A 15,570-nucleotide genomic window follows, 5' to 3' on the forward strand; every position below is an offset into this window, starting at 1 on the left:
TATACGGGGCCTTCTTTGTGGCCCGAGGTTAGAAAAGGAAGAGGGCAGAGAAGAGTTTCCTCCTTCTTCCGTGATAGCATGATATTGATTATGATGTCTTCCCAACACATTTACCAGCTCTTGACAACAGTATCTTTCGTATAAAAACCCCAGAGACTGCATGTGGGATAAATGAGATAGTCAAAATGTCTTCAAGTGTGTTATGTCATGATATCCTCACACGATGGCTGATGTGTTGGACAGATGAGGCTTTTTTCTAGTGCATAAATGAACTCAGATGGGAAGTAAGAGGAGAACAAGTCCTTTACTACACTGGAGTCATTGCGCTACTCATGGATTTTTATTCCTCACAATGTCATTATGTGGATTTTGCTGATCTTATTTTGTAGATGATGATGTGGTGTCTCAGAGAGGCTAAGGGACTGGCTTGTAGTCACACAGCTGGTGAGTGATGGACTCAGAATTTATACCCAACCCCATGGCTATAGAGCTGGGATTGCTTCCCTTGCAGAGAAGTGCCCTTTAGGACGTCTGTGACCCATGAAGTCTTCAAGTGATAGTGACAATTTCATCCTTGGAATCACTGAGCCACTTTGTCAGGTTACTTCTTTGAGTGGGACAGCCTTTATCCTGATGCATAATTTCTGGATGAGCATCTCAAAACATCTCTCCCATGATTTTGGATTTAATCTTCCACATACACTGAAATATCTGTTGTGAACAGAGGCGTAAGTGAATGTTTGATTTGCTTCAAGATTGCCAGACTGGCTAGTGGTAAGTCTGGACTTCAACTCAGCCTCCTTGGTGCAGGGCCAGACATTCTCTGTGCCCCCTGATGCTATGGGAAGTGCTTAGGGCATCTGGTTCTCTTTTTCCACATTTGCAAATTGGGGGCGGGGTGAAGCTTGTGGATGCTGTGATGATATTTTCACGCTATTTCTGCTAACGGTCAACCTGGCGATGCTGCTCTGGCCATATCTGGGGTCTCCAGTGAGTTATTTATGCCTATGTACACAACACATGCACCATTTACACACGCAGAGGTGTGATATGTGCATTTGAAGGATGGTTATGACCACAGCCTCTCTATTATTTTACAAAAAATGCACCAGGAAATATGGACTTTTTCTCAGAATGCCAATATAAAAGTTGATATAAAGATTGGTGGTGTGTAAGCTTTGACATTACATAAATATATATAGGCATTGTAAAAGTTAACAGCCGTTTTATTTATAATTATATTGCAGATTGATATTTTTATATCCGCATTGTCAACGGTAACCTTTATGCCTTCACTTCAGTCTTGGCCCCGAATGTTTATACTAGATTTTTTATGCCCGTGTTTCCTTCTGTGACATCAGGGTGCATCCAGTCTCCCCTGAGTCACAGTGGTATTGGTGTCACTCATCCATTTCTCCAGGGGGAAATAAATTCTTGTCACACTGGATTCATAATGAAGTGGTATCCATTCACTGGCCATGTAAGTATAATCTGTACTGTGTCCTGTTTCTACATCCCATAATAACACTTTTGTTTCTTTTTTAAATGTTTATTTGTTTTTGGGAGAGAGTGAGTATGAGCTGGGGAGGGGTGGAGAGAGAGGGAGACACAGAATCTGAAGCAGGCTCCAGGCTCTGAGCCTAACGTGGGGCTTGAACTCACAGATGGTAAGACCTGAGCTGAAGTCAGATGCCTAACAGATTGAGCCACACAGGTGCCCCTGTAATAATACTTTTGGATTGCCACATGGGTCTTGCAAGATGGAGAAGTTACATTTGGTTGAAATTTGAGCCCCTGGATTAAGAAAAGTCAGTTATCTGACTCTTCTAGGTTTACAAGAATATAGATTCTGGCTCTTCTCCTCGCATATGAATGAGGAAGATTACAGTGCATCCTTATCCTCCACTTAGCTCTGCACTAAGGGAAAAAAATATCCCATCTTAAATATTTGTTCTTTTCTGCAGAAGAGTCCCTGTTGAACAGAGAGCTACTATGTTCAGCAGGCAGGAAACCATCCTGTCGTGGCTTTTAAAGGGGGAAAGGGAAAAGCGGTATCTACATAATATGTGGAACTACTGACCCTAGAATAATGCTATTCTCTTTCTTGATGGGCTCAAATTAGACAATGCTTAGATTGATGCCTAGATTACCGCAGGGGTGCTGGGTGGGGGCAGCTCAGTGCACAGGGAGGGATGGGCGAACCCTGGGAACAGGCTGCATTCTGTGGCGGGCTCTACGCTCACCTGTGTGACCTCTTTGAGCCTCAATCTCCATGGCAGTCCAAGAAGGCATCGACAGTAGTCCCCCATCTGCCTCGTAAGTGTACGTGAACGTCTGTGACAAGTGCAATGCGTGATTAATTTTTTAATGGAAATGAAATCCTGTTTCCCTGGCTAAATTTAATCACTCATTCACTCACCTGACACAATTTCATGTAACTGCTAAACACAGACTTAAAACTTTGTCTGAAGGATACAGCCAGATGTGGGCGCAGGGTCAAGTCCTGCTGGTGGCCGAGGGGTTGTTGTTTCTGATGTGTGCGCTTAATCTGTCTGCTACACTTAGCGCTGGTTAAAGGTTTTCTTTTCTTTTTTTAATGTTTTGTTTATTTTTGAGAGAGAGAGAGAGAGAAAGAGTGAGAGAGCGCAAGCGAGCAGGGGAGGGTCAGAGAGAGGGAGACACAGAATCTGAAGACAGTCTCCAGGCTCTGAGCTAGCTGTCAGCACAGAACCTGACATGGGCTCGAACCCACGAACTGTGAGATCATGACCTGAGCTGAAATCAGACCCGCTTAACTGACTGGGCCACCCAGCTGCCCCAAAGGTTTTCTGTTAGAGTGGCTGGGTGGGCCTTTTGGGAAGGGAGGTCTCACCATCTCTCGGCTCTGATGAGAACACAGTGGTCCCGGGGGAGAGTCCAAGTGAGAGCATCCCCTCTGCTCTGTCAGGCACTTTGCATCCAATTATTCAGTTATTCCTAAATATTTCATGATTGTTTTCCATCTGTCAGGTAATTATTAGGGGTTCGAATGATGGCAGAAAGGAGGACAAAGTCCTGTCTCAAGGAGCTTGTGAGGTGATGGCATCTCCCAACACGCCCTCTGGGAAAGCATCAGCATCCCCGCATGACCTATCAGGAAAACGAGGTCCTCCCTCGTCTCACATGGACACCACCTGGACAGTGCATGGGAGAGCCAGACTCTGTCCCCAGACAGAGATCCAAAAAGTCTGTCTTTCTTGGAGATCCAGAAAGTCCCCTGAACTTTCCCCTACCCTATGTCTCTCCTTGAAGCTGGGCAGGTTTGCACTGTGGCATCACAAAGCTCGTGATGACAGTCCAGATGACAGTCAGACCAACAAAAAAGGTGCTGGGTGCCCCTGAGCCCAGAGTTAGCAACTCCAGGAGAGAGACCCAAAGACTAGATATTAGCCATGGGTTGGCAGGTGTAGAAGGGACCATTGTGGTCCAGGAAAGAGCTGGTCCAGGTGAACTATCCATGGGAAGACCATGGATGACAAAGGTATTACACATTTCTTGGATTTAAGCTGAGTTCACAGGGTAGGCAATAGCCCTCTGCCAACACTGTAGGGTGGAGCCCAAGCATGAGGGTAGGCTAGGGCTCACCCCCTATGCTCATCCAAGTCTTTTATTCATGGGCCATATGTGTAAAGGAATGACATAGCTTTTCCTTGTTTTAACTACCATTTAGGCACACATCTGGGCTGTCAGAGGAAGTAAGTGGTTTCTCTTATGTCTACTTCTCTGCCTTACCTTTCTTTGGTCACACCTCTACGTTCAGTCTCTGAAGCAGCCACACCGATTCATTCCAAAGTGTTGTCCTGTTTTATGCTTCTTGGTTTATATACTTGAAGATCCTTTCATCTTATAGTGTGGTCTGTATCCCAAACTTGGCTCCCCTCACTGTCACCACAAGGCCTCTTTGAGTGGCCCTCCCCTGTGCACCACCCATGTCTGCATCTGACTATCTGCTTTGTTAGACTGTGAGATCCTCATGCACAAGGACCATCGATCTGTTTTCTGTCTTCATAGCTCTGGCCATAGTGTCTAGCACATAATAGGTGCTCAAGAGATGCTTGTTGACTGGGGAACAAATGAATGAGTCATTCAGCAGTAGATGAAAAGAAAACACTCTCGCGTTTCTGCCAGTATCACACAATAACATTGCTCAGTGACCGTAGACATGGCATGTCGAAAACCTGTGTAAAATGTGTGCCATAAACACCTTCTGTTTAGTTATCAGTTTGGTGAAAAGGCATTCGTCAGTCTGCTAGGTGATGTTCAATGACTGCGTTTGAATCCGGGATGTGGCCTGTCCCAGGGGCCAGAGGCCAACTAGCTGACAACACTAATAGTCACAAGTTCAGAGATGAAAGGGCCCCAAGTGGCTCTTATGATAATAACAAAGCTATTTAACTTTTCTGCTCGGCCTAGATAAAGATGTGACATGGACTCGGAGGGCGGGACATATATCTTACTTATCTCTAGAGCCATGGCATAAGTCACTTCGCTTGGCACACCTTTGGTGCTCAGTTAATGTTCGCTAAATGAATGAATGAGCCCATGTAAGGATGCAGGTCTGAAACTGACTCCATGAAACAATAGAAGGGCACACATTGCCCAAGGCAGAAGGGACCACCCTTGTAACACCCAATCAGGAAAGGCCAGCTAACACACTTAACATTTCTAAGGGCAGGCCTAAAGATGGAGGCTAAGACTAGTCATGCCCTATGCGAGGGTGCTGGGCCCACTCTGTGATTGGTCAATACTCTAAATGTTGTGATTGGGTCCCGCCAAAAGTAACAAATACTCTAGGCAATGTGAATGGTTAGACCAGCTGTCAATAATATTGTATAATAATGATTGGACCCCTGTACCTATGTCACAATTTCCTGTAACTCCCCCTTCCCAAACTCATAAAAGGCCCTGCCTCACCATGTTCGGGACTCTCAGCATGGATCCGCTGCGTTGGTAAAATCTGTGAGCCCAAGCTTAGGCTCTGCCAGCCTAAGCCCGTAATAAAACTGCCCTTTGCTTTTGCATGCGTGATTCGGTCTCCCTAGTAGTCTCTGGTTTTTGGGGGTGATATTAAAATCTGGGCATAACACCCACAGTCATTGATCACAACACTTTACAGATGCCAAGAATGAAGAAACTTTGGGGTGCCTGGGTTGCTCAGTCAGTTGAGCATCTGACTCCTGATTTTGGCTCAAGTCATGATCTCAGGGTTGTGTGATCAAGCCTTGCACTGAGCTCCACCCTGAGCCTCTCTCCTGCTTGCATGCTCTCTCTCTCTCTAAAAACAACAACAACAACAACAACAACAACAAAAACAAAACAAGCTATGTTTTAAGAATGAAGAAATGCTAGTACTAGGGGGAAACACAATAAATAGACCTTTGGATTTCAAATTCCCAATGACTTAAGGTTAGAGAGCGGATAAAGTAACATTTCTGTGACAGTCTGCTATGTGACAGATTCATAACTTGACCCAGAGTGTCTCACTTAATCTTTGCATAAACTCTCCCCAAACCATTGCGGTTCCTGCTTTATGAACAAGGCATGGGCGCTCAGAGACACCGGCAATTTGCCTAAGCCCACACAGCTGAAAAGCAATCGAGCTGGGATTGAGACCTGGAGCTGGTCTGAAACCAGAATTTATGCCAGGTTCACCTTTTCCTTTGAGGTCTTAGAATTATTGGCTGGAAATCCAGAGACCCAGCGAGTTCAAAGAAAGTAAGAGCGCTGTTAGGCGGTTAATCTCTGGCTCTGCTGGAGGGTTCATTCAGCAGGACATCTTTGAATTTGAATCTGAATGCAATTTGCAGAAGGGTTTCCTGCAAGGGGCAGGGAGTTGTCACTTCCCACTGCTGTCTGCCAGCCTCAGGGGGCGATGTGGGGCTGAGATCATCTTTGAAAAACACAGATGAGAGGCACAATCTCTGAATTTCAGATACCGTTTCAACTTCCAACGTCTCCCTCGTCTCACTGGTTTGTGCGCTCATCTTCCTCTTAAGAGATAATTTAGAAACGACTTTACTTTTGGCGACACAGTTGCCTATGCGGGTCTCGTGTGAGAAACCAACGAGATGAAATTAGCATTGCAGGCACTTGACAGTTGCTTTATTAATTAGGCTGCTTTATTTAGCAGACACTCTTCTATCAGCTCCCTCCTGCATATGCAGAGGGAGCACCTACTTATGTGCTGTGAATTGAGGGGTGTTGGGCTGGGCCAACTCCTCACCTTAAAATAGCTCTTCTACTAGCTGTCAGCATATCTAAAGTGTTCCTGCAGGGGCGCCTCTGTGTCCGTGCCTGGTGTACATACCAGATTGGCTCTGGGAGGGGAGAAAGCCAGGTAGAAATTGTTGGGCAAGGGTTTGAGAATTCATATGCAGCTCCCAACCAGGCCAAAGATCCTTTTCATAGTATTTTCCAGATCTGGCCATCTAGTGGCTGTACAAATGCTTCTGGTGGGCATCGGCCCCTACTTGTGCCTTTGATGGTCTTTGCTGGCTAAACAGTTTTTTCTTCTATAGATCTCAAGTCTCTTTTCCTAGTGTTTCATGTCAACACTGAAAATGCATCTAAAATAGTAATGGTGGGGGTGCCTGCATGGCTCAGTTGGTTAAGCTTCTGACCCTTCGTTTTGGCTTAGGTCATGATCTCATGGTTCATGGGATTGGGTCCCACCTATGGCTCTGTGCTGATGGAGCAAAGTCTGCTTGGTATTCTATCTCCCTCTCTCTGTCCCTCCCCTGCTCTCTCTCTCTCAAAATAGATAAACTTAAAAAACATTAAAAATATAACAGTGATGGTATATTAAAAGGTCAGTAGGCGGATCTCACCCCAAATCCCAAATCTCTGTTTTTCTTGGAGGCTCTGGTCTTTCTTTGTTAAATCTGCCTTTCCCTGTGGAGCTCACATTTTCTCGTGTAGTCTGAGAATTAAATTGATAGTTCTCACCATCCTCTCTAGCACATCTCAATTTTTCCCCTTTTTTGATTTCTCTTTTGAGTTTGAATGTTCTTTTTACTTTAGAAGCTCTCTCATTTATAGTTAAAACAAAGCCCAAACCATCAACTGATGCATCTATGCTGATTTTTATTCAAATTTTTCTTCAAATACCATATTCCTTGAAAGATATGGTATCCTTTTCTGCCTCCACTTCCTTTTATGAATCCATTCAAACATCCACCCATTTATCCATCCCTCTATTATATATCCATCTCATTATTTATTTGTCCATCTAGTCAAAAAGTATTTTCTTTAAAAATTTTTTTAACATTTATTTATTATTGAGAAACAGAGAGAGAGAGAGAGAGAGAGAGAGAGAGAGAGGGAGAGAGAGAGAGAGCAAGAGCATGAGCATGGGAGGGGCAGAGAGAGGGGGAGACACAGAATCCAAAGCAGGCTCCAGGCTGTGAGCTGTGAACAGTCAGCCCAATGTGGGGCTCAAACCCATAAGCTGTGAGATCATGACCTGAGCCAAAGTCAATGCTCAACCAACTGAGCCACGTAGGCACCCTGAAGAAGTATTTTCTACATTCTCACTAAATGCTAGAGATAAGGAAGTCATGTTGTGTATTCAGGGTTATTTGGGAGCTGATGACAAGACCTCACATCTGCCTATAGTCAAATCCCATTTACCTTGTCTCAATTTTGCCTTCCCAGTGTTGCAAGGGTGCCTCTCCTTGACAGTTGTAAGGGGAGCAGTATTGGAAGAGAATTTGAAAAGTGTTGTTTTCAGACATGGAGGCCTGGTACTGCAGGGTAGAGGTTAAGAGACAAGGTCCTTGCTGAATCCCACTGATGTCATCCAGCACAGACCCCCTCTTTGCCTCCTGAGAACCCACAAACACACCCAAACTCAGATTAAAATGTTTAAAGAACAAGGACAACAGAAATATCATACTTTTACACAATAACAACTCAACCATCTCTTGTACAACAAACATGATCTCATTCTTTCCATGAAGTAGGAGAAGCAAAGGCCAAGCTATCACAGCACACCAGGCTCTGTGAGATGCTCATGGTCCACCCAGTCGGTCACAATTCTCCCTTAATGTCTTCTCATTTAAAGATTAGACTATAAAGTTAAACATGCATCACAACACATGTAAAATAACAAGGGCATCGTAGGTGGGAGAGAAAATTCATAGGTATTGCAACCCCTGTTCATGTGATGTGAGACCACGGTTGGTATTTGTAATTTATTTTTTCCACCATCCATTCCAAATTCCCTTTGCCTTCCTTGACTTCCTTCTAGCCAGCTCTTTAGCTGCTCATAGTTCCTTACCTGGTGGATGACTTGAATCTCTGCTCTTAAAGAGTCTGTACTTGGTGGTACTCACTGCCTTGAGTTGTGGTTTTTCAGTAACTTTTGCCATTGGGCATAGAATCACCTGATGGCTCCCCAGAGAATACTCTGGGGTCTTGGCATAAACTTCTCTGTGCCCCATTGTTTAACAGAAGTTCTATCTCTGATAATCAGGAGATATCATTATGGTTGGTGTGGTAACCCTCTCCCTTGTCTGTTGGATTCATGGAAGGAGGAACTCAGAATGGCCAGGTAGCCATCTCAAGTTCAAGTTCAATGGCATGCTTGTTGCTTCCCTCCTGTGAACACATGGCTGTCTTGGGAACGAACACACTGAAGTCAGTGGACACCAAAGTTATGGAGATGTGAAGAAAAATTTTGCAAGTTGGCTATAGGAGTAACGGTGGGGGTGGCTACTCCTACTTTGATCTTAGATCTTCCGCATTTACATGTTGGCTGTCAGAGGAGGAGTCCTTCATAGGTTTCTGGTTCACAGCATATGCTGCATTTTATTGTATTGCTTCCTGACTCTGCACGGCAGTGTCTTTGAGGTGATGCCATAACTGAGTTTTTAACAGACCACTGCAATTTTCTAGAAGGTCAGCTGTTTCTGCATAATGGGAAAATGGTAAGAACAGTGAATGCCAAGGGCTCAAGTCCATTGCCTTACTCATTCTGCTGAAATGAGTTTTTTTGCAAGAAGCAATGTATGTGGAAGCAACATTATGATAATAACAAAGGCATTCAGTAAGTGCAGGGATGGTAGTCCAGCAGAAGCATCGGGGACAAAGAAGAAGAATCCAAATCCAGAGCAAGTCTATTCCAGTGAAGACAAGTTGCTGACCCTCTATTAAAAGGGGCTCAATATAATCTAACTGCCACCAGGTGTCTGGCTGGTCCTCTAGGAAATGACGCCATATTGCAAACCTAGTTTCCATCTCCCATTTTGGCAGGTGGAGTATTTGACGATCGTAATAACCAGCAGAGATTGGTGCTGTTGAACTGATGCATAACTTCAATCAGTGTCCTGGCCACATGGCTCAGGAGCAGGGGGAGCTGGGGAAAGGAACTGACTTGTCCAGGTTTGATCTCCTCTCTGCTTGGTTATTAAGACAACTTCTGCAAAAGGTGCCCTTTGGTAAAGAGTTGAATGGAATAGAGGTATGTCCAGACTCTGCTCTTTCTGACAGGTCCGTTTCTCTAACTCGTTCCTCAGAGCTCATTGCCACCACTTCCTTGAGCCCACCTCTTCCAGAAACCTTCCATCATGTAGCCAAACCATAGGTTATGGCTCAGGAATCAGGGCAGACCTGCACCTCTGACTCTCTCTCTTCCTAGGCACGGTTTGAAGCTACGGGTTGTGCTGTCATAATTCAAGTTGGCATTATAGCCTGACCACATTCCTTATGGAGAAGTTAGAGTGCTGCCTGACGAAGAGCAAGACCTGAGAGCCACAGTGGGATGCTTGTACGAGCGCTGATGAAGCTGGAATAGCAAACCTCCGCCCTGTGCAGAGCTTTCCTTCTCTGCAGAAGAGGCCCTTCCACTCCTGTCTGGAAAGTCAGCCTTCTCTGTATGGGTTCACCACAGTGCCCTTCCCTGGGCATTTCACGTATAAAGGAGTGTGGTGTCCTCAAGTTCTACTTCCACAACCTTGCATTGCCCCCGACTCATGACCATAGGCAGATCTCAGTGCGTTTGGGAGATGTGAGCACAAGAGACAGTTGCTGATAATCTCAGCTGTTCCTCACGGAAAGGCATGATTCACAGGAGAGTTTCTAGAAGCTGCTGCAGAGACTCCTGCTTGGTGTCTGCCATGGCATAGGGCCTAGCTGCTGTCAGAGCGATGAGAGCTTCTGCTTCTTTCCATCTTCCAGATCCTTCGGGATTGCTTCTCATTGGAAGGCTGGAAAAAGGACCAATAGTGGCAAGAGAGTCTGAGACATATGGTTTGTGACCTGCCTCTGTGCCATATGGGAGAACTTAGCATCATGGAGATAGTGACAAGTATCAACAGACAATACCCAGCTCAAAGCACCTGGCAAGCAGCACTCTTTTAGACTGGAGTGAAGGGGGTGAAGTGGTGATAGAGGATAGAAAGAAAGAAGGAGGATTTCTTCCAAGTAGCCATTAGGGCGTTTAGAAGGAGACAAAGAAGATACCTTGAATTGGATGAGAGGCTCATTGTCACTAAAAATGGTGTCATAATTGTTCTTGCCCGAGAAAGCAGTTTCCAAGTACAGGAAAAGGCTATAATTGGTCCTTTTTAAATGGCTTATGTCCTGCTGGAAACTAGTGCCTAACAATTAATCAATTTCCAGAGGCTCCTTGAAAGCTGTTGAGGGAAACGACTCTCCATGGGATTAGTTGGAGTTGTTTTGGTTTATAGAAATGCTGAAGTCTCTCTTGCTGATGTGTTTTCTCTAGGCAGGAAATGCATTCTTGTGAGAGCCAGAAGGACTACAGAGCCAAAGAGTGAGCAGGGCACATGTGTTTGTTAAGAGCTTTGACAAAGCATCCGGAAGGGGGCATCTGTTATTAACAGTGGGAGCTAAATTGCGCTCTTAGTTTCTGTTGCCACATGCTGAGAAATGAGCCCAAATGTCCCCTTTGGTATGATCGCTGAAATGTGAGCTCTCTGGAAAAGAGCAGGGATTTAACATTTGAAATATGTGTATTTTCTTGGCATAACACCCAGGATGTCTGAATTATGAATAATGCATACATGATTATTCCTGATTAATATTTTAACCCTTAACGTCGCACTAACAGGGAAAATGTTGGCAGTATTATGATGGCCTCTATAATAATAGGGAGCAAAGATTCAGAAGGAAACTCAACCGTATCTGCAAGCAGCCCTGATACCCAGAGCAATCCCAATATGCTTTCATATGTAGATCGAATGAATTAGAAAGTATGGACTTGGGTCCAGGTCCTTTTTAAGGATCCAGATAAGCTCAGTGGGAACTTTTCACCAATGAAGGGGATCCCAAAGCCTGCGATTATAGAATCAGAGTGAAGAGGGTGAATTATAGATACAGGGGAGCCCCGGTGGTGCAAGAAGATGGCACTGAAGGTTGGTGTAGAAGGAAATGTGGAAGGTTAAGGAAGAGCTGACCTGGGGACTTTCTGGAAGAGGTTCAAAGAGTGGGCTGGGGAAAGTAGTTCAGATCTACACTGTGGATGGTTAGGTCTTGGGATTGTTTTCCAACTTGTGTCTGTGGACATTGAGTTGACAAATAAAAGTCCCAGGGCCAGGCTTGCTAGTTCTTGAAGACTTGGTTGAGCCCAAGAATGGCACTCCTGGGCTGCTCTGAGGGACCAGTGGCCAATGTCCTCCATCTGCAGAGTCTCTGCTTTGTTAACTTCCCTTTTATGACTACTTCTTCCATGGACAAAGTGCATGAGCTGGGCTCCAACTTTCCAGATGTGGGGAGTACCTGGTCTTGGCCTCTTACAAAAGTATCTTGACTTATCTCATGTGGGGTAGATCCTGCCAATTTTATATTATCTGACTCCTGCTGGAGTCCATTGCTAGCCAAGAACAGCATCCTGTTGAAGTGGGTAATTATACCCATTGGAGCTATTTCAGTTACAAGCGACAGAAATGCAGCTCAAGCCACCTAGTATCTAAGTGCAGACAGACATAGATAAGGTTGAGACACATCAGAAGATGTTTTCTCAAAACCCTGGGGTGGGTGGAGTATGGTAAAATGCGTGAAGGTGGTCGAGAGGTACAAACTTTCAATTATAAAATAAGTAAGTCCTAGGCCGGTAACGTCCAGCTTAGTGACTATAGTTAATAACACTGCATTGTATACTTGAAAGTTGCAAACAGGAGTTCCCGGGTGACTCACTTGGTTAAGCGTCTGACTCTCAGTTTCAGCTCGGGTCATGATCTCATGGTTTCGTGAGTTTCAGCCCAGCTTCGGGCATTGTGCTGACAGTGTGGAACCTGCTTGGGATTCTCTAATTCTCTCCCCCTCTCTCTCTACCCCTCCTCCTCTGCCTCTGTCTCTCTTAAAATAAATCATACACTGAAAAACAAATTTAAAAAAATAAGAAAAGAAAGTTGCAAACAAAACAGATGCATCAGAAGACAGAGAAATAAATGATATCATGATTCACAGGGACTTAAGTGCCCTCTTTTGCTCATTTGTGATAATCTCTGACATTTGGGTAGATTTTCTCCCTGTTGCTGAGGGATTATCGTTTCATGAGCTCAGGTGCCCATGGAAGAAATATTCCCTTTTCCTGATGGTTCTGGTCCAAGTCCTGAGACTGAATGTCCTTGGACCAGGTTAGAACCTGTGAGCACCCCCAGTGCAACATTTGTGGCTGAAGGGATCCAATGTTCTGACCAGCCAGACCTAGCTCACATGCCTGCTTCCCAAGATAAGGGGGGAATTATTTTATTTTTATTTTTTTAATGTTGATTTATTTTTGAGGTGGGGGAGGGGCAGAGAGAGCTGGAGACCCAGAATCAGAAGCAGCCTCCAGACTCTGAGCTGTCAGCACAGAGCCTGACGGGGGGTTGGGAGAGGGGGGGCTCTAACTCACGGGCCACAAGATCATGATCTGAGCTGAAGTTGCATGCTTAACCCACTGAGTCACCCAGGCACCCCAAGGGTGGAGGGTGCATGGTACTTTGAAGTAAGCTAAGCTTCTGTTACCAGTAAAAGGGGCAGGAAAAAGTAACTGCACATTGGGAGGTTGGCTCAGTAGTATCTAGAAAAACAACAGCAAATCTCAATCATGAGTATCGATTGATTGGAATGATGGCCTGAAACGTGCATTGAGAAGGATTCCGAGGCATGTTGCTACTGTAAGTACAGTCTATCATGGATGAAGAAGGGAGGGCTGCTGATATAAGTGGATTAACCAGCCCTGGGATGCCTGCATTTGGCCACACACTCGCTAAGGCTTTGAGAACGAGAAAGGTGTTTTTTTTTTTTCTGTTTGTTTGTTTGTTTGTTTTTTGAGAAAGATCTGATGAGACTGGAAATACCTTTTCCTGTTGATGGTGAACAATATATTTAAGTATCTCCTGCTCTGATGAAGGTCCCAGGGTATCCCTGCTACCATCTTCCTTTTGTGGAAACTACGGTGATGTAGAGAACTTGGCAACCAGTGTCAGGATCTGGGTACAAACTTCTCACGGTGCCTGGGAAGTGCTTGCGTGCCTCTGCTTCTGCCAGAGTTATATTGTGAAGGAGCCAATTGTGTGGAAGATGTAAAATGTTTCCGAGTGGCTTTCTCATCTTGACAAACTCCTCTGCTAAGTGCCAGGGAACACAGAGCTCTTTAGCAGTTGAAGGAAATAGGCATTAATGATGCTAAGAAGTCTGGGTGCTTGCGGCCCGGTTCCCTCTGCCCTTGCTTTAAGATGATCAGCTTCATCTTCTGTGGTGTTGCAATTCCATGGCATCAGCCCCCCCTTCCCCAACTCTAGGGCCTCATTATACATGCTCCTTGGACCCACTGTTCATGCTCCACATTTTCTCCTTCATGCATCTGACATTTCCTAATGAAGACAGTTAACTTAATTTTTTACCCTGTTGCTCAGGGACAAGTCAGTTTCCATGGCTTCTCTGGATTCCAAGGGGCTGAAGGATTGACCACCAGGATCAGGGCTCAGAGAGGTGTTTTCAGGGGTGCACTCTTGGCAATACCCTTGAGCATCTGTACCTGGCATGAGGACACAGAGATAAACATCACCAGTTTTTGCCCTCCAAAAACGTTGAGTCTCTGAACAAAGACAGACTCCATCCATGTGTATGTCGTGATACAGAACTGAATTCAAATGGGAGGGGTGGGTCTGCTAAGGCTTTGAGAGGGGTTGCCTGGAAGACACTATGATGAATGTAGCCTTGCCCTGCTTGCTGACATTCACGGTCATCCTGGGAGGTTGGCAGGACCTTTGTCATCCCTATTAATTGCCATGTCCATTTATTCATTCATCTGTTTCCTTCTAGTGCCTACTATGTGTTAGGCCCAGCGCCAGGTGTGGGGACTACAGAGATGAGTAAGCTGTCCCTGCCATTCCTGATTGAGATGCTCACACATCCGCGTGGCGAAACAAGATTACTCAGTAAATAGATCTGGCAGAGGACCTGTTCATTTATAGCAAGATCTTCCCTCTCAAAGAGCCTGGATTGTGTATTTCACTGTAGGGCAACCTCAAAGATACGGCATTCCTAAGATAATCTGCTTTTGAAAATAGCACAGGATTATTTTGCTGTAAGATTTTTCCCTACAGTTTTCTGAGACTTTTGCCCTGAATGGAGAAGGGGCCCCCGGCTATACAAATGCAGATCAAACCCACTGGTGAGAAGATACCTTGTGAACAAAGCAAGTTGACTCTCTAAAATTTTCTCTGCTCGATAGTTGTTGATATATCCTTGAAGGATTTTTAAAGAAAGTCCTATAAACACCATCCCTTCAGAGTTATGTTTACAAAGCCATTGGTTATATTTACAAAGAAGATTGTGAAGCAGAAATCTTCAGGCCCTGCAGGCTCTGTGTGAAACCCTGTGGTACAACCAGGAGGTGCTCTGCAGGAGAGCTGGCATCGGTTCCCCAGAGACCTGGGGAAGCCCTACACCACTGTTGTCTCCCCTTCCCTGGACAGGACATGGTGGACGTGCCTCCAAGCCCTTCTCTCCACTTGCACAAGGCCATCAGCAATGACATTACAGTTATTTTTCTGAAATCACCTTATATATCAGTCAGACCAATGATCTACTCAGACCCTTTGTACCATTTTCCTGACAAGTGGTTTATGAGGATATTTTTAAGCTGATATAGAGAATATTCTTATTTTGTTCCTTCAAGGTTAGGCTGTCCTAGCTAGAAGCAGGGGAGGGTGATAGTTAACTCCTGCGTTTGTATGAGTTCTTTTGTATGAATTCCAACAGTTCTACAGAACAACACAATGGTTTCATTTCGTAGCGCTGAGAAGACCCCCTGGCTGGACCCACAGAAGGCTTTCTGGACAGCCTGTGATCCTGTGAGCAAGACATACCCATTCCAGGGATGTGGGGCCATGCTGTTCTTGACATGTCTGCTGCATGAGGACCCTCCACATGGCCACCATGTTGCTTTGCCCTTTTCGTGTACTCCTTTCTCCCTCTGGGGCTTAGAGAAGCTTTGGGAGACAGAACAACACAGCACAAGGCTGGATAGAGTTGGAACTTGACCCTGTTCTACTGTGTCCCTCTGTGCCTAATAAA

General features: G+C 45.1%; 3 long non-coding RNA genes across 3 annotated transcripts in view; 2 read left to right on the forward strand and 1 right to left on the reverse strand.

The window, feature by feature from the left end:
* Positions 1 to 318: 318 nt before the first annotated feature.
* Positions 319 to 3,240, reverse strand: LOC115287914. The gene is made up of 3 exons (XR_003906712.1): positions 2,873 to 3,240; positions 2,244 to 2,334; positions 319 to 711 (listed from the first exon to the last, which is right to left on the reverse strand). It is a non-coding gene; the product is annotated as an uncharacterized LOC115287914 (long non-coding RNA).
* The window catches only part of LOC115287917, a 59,870-nt gene continuing 45,742 nt past the window's right edge, over positions 1,443 to 15,570 (forward strand). Inside the window, exon 1 of the long non-coding RNA XR_003906717.1 lies at positions 1,443 to 1,480. This is a non-coding gene — a long non-coding RNA (uncharacterized LOC115287917). The remainder of the gene's footprint in view (positions 1,481 to 15,570) is intronic.
* On the forward strand, positions 3,407 to 14,784 carry LOC115287916. The gene is made up of 2 exons (XR_003906715.1): positions 3,407 to 3,520; positions 14,314 to 14,784. It is a non-coding gene; the product is annotated as an uncharacterized LOC115287916 (long non-coding RNA).

The sequence above is a fragment of the Suricata suricatta genome, chromosome 3 (assembly GCF_006229205.1).
Source record: "Suricata suricatta isolate VVHF042 chromosome 3, meerkat_22Aug2017_6uvM2_HiC, whole genome shotgun sequence".
Classification (NCBI taxonomy): domain Eukaryota; kingdom Metazoa; phylum Chordata; class Mammalia; order Carnivora; family Herpestidae; genus Suricata; species Suricata suricatta.